Here is a 621-nt window from a genome sequence, read left to right on the forward strand (position 1 = left end):
TGCTGTCGGCCGTCGGCCGGGTAGACCTGCTGTCGGCCGGCCGGCGGGTAGACCTGCTGTCGGTTGGCCGCCGGGTAGACCTGCTGTCGGCCGGGGGCTGGGTAGACCTGCTGTCGTCCCCCCCGGCAGCTGGGTAGACCTGCTGTCGGCCGGCGGGCGGCTGCCGGGTAGACCTGCTGTCGGCCGGCGGGCGGCTGCCGCTGGGTAGACCTGCTGTCGGCCGGCCGCCGGGTAGACCTGCTGTCGGCCGCCGGGCGGCTGCCGGGTAGACCTGCTGTCGGCCGGCCGGCTGGGTAGACCTGCTGTCGGCCGTCGGCCGGGTAGACCTGCTGTCGGCCGGCCGGCGGGTAGACCTGCTGTCGGTTGGCCGCCGGGTAGACCTGCTGTCGGCCGGGGGCTGGGTAGACCTGCTGTCGTCCCCCCCGGCAGCTGGGTAGACCTGCTGTCGGCCGGGGGCTGGGTAGACCTGCTGTCGTCCGCCCGGCAGCTGGGTAGACCTGCTGTCGGCCGTTGGCCGGGCGGCTGCCGGGTAGACCTGCTGTCGGTCGGCGGGCAGCTGGGTAGACCTGCTGTCGGCCTGCCGCTGGGTTGACCTGCTGTCGGCCGCCGGGCGGCTGCCGC

This window comes from Poecile atricapillus, unplaced genomic scaffold (assembly GCF_030490865.1).
Source record: "Poecile atricapillus isolate bPoeAtr1 unplaced genomic scaffold, bPoeAtr1.hap1 scaffold_268, whole genome shotgun sequence".
NCBI classification, from domain to species: Eukaryota; Metazoa; Chordata; class Aves; order Passeriformes; family Paridae; genus Poecile; species Poecile atricapillus.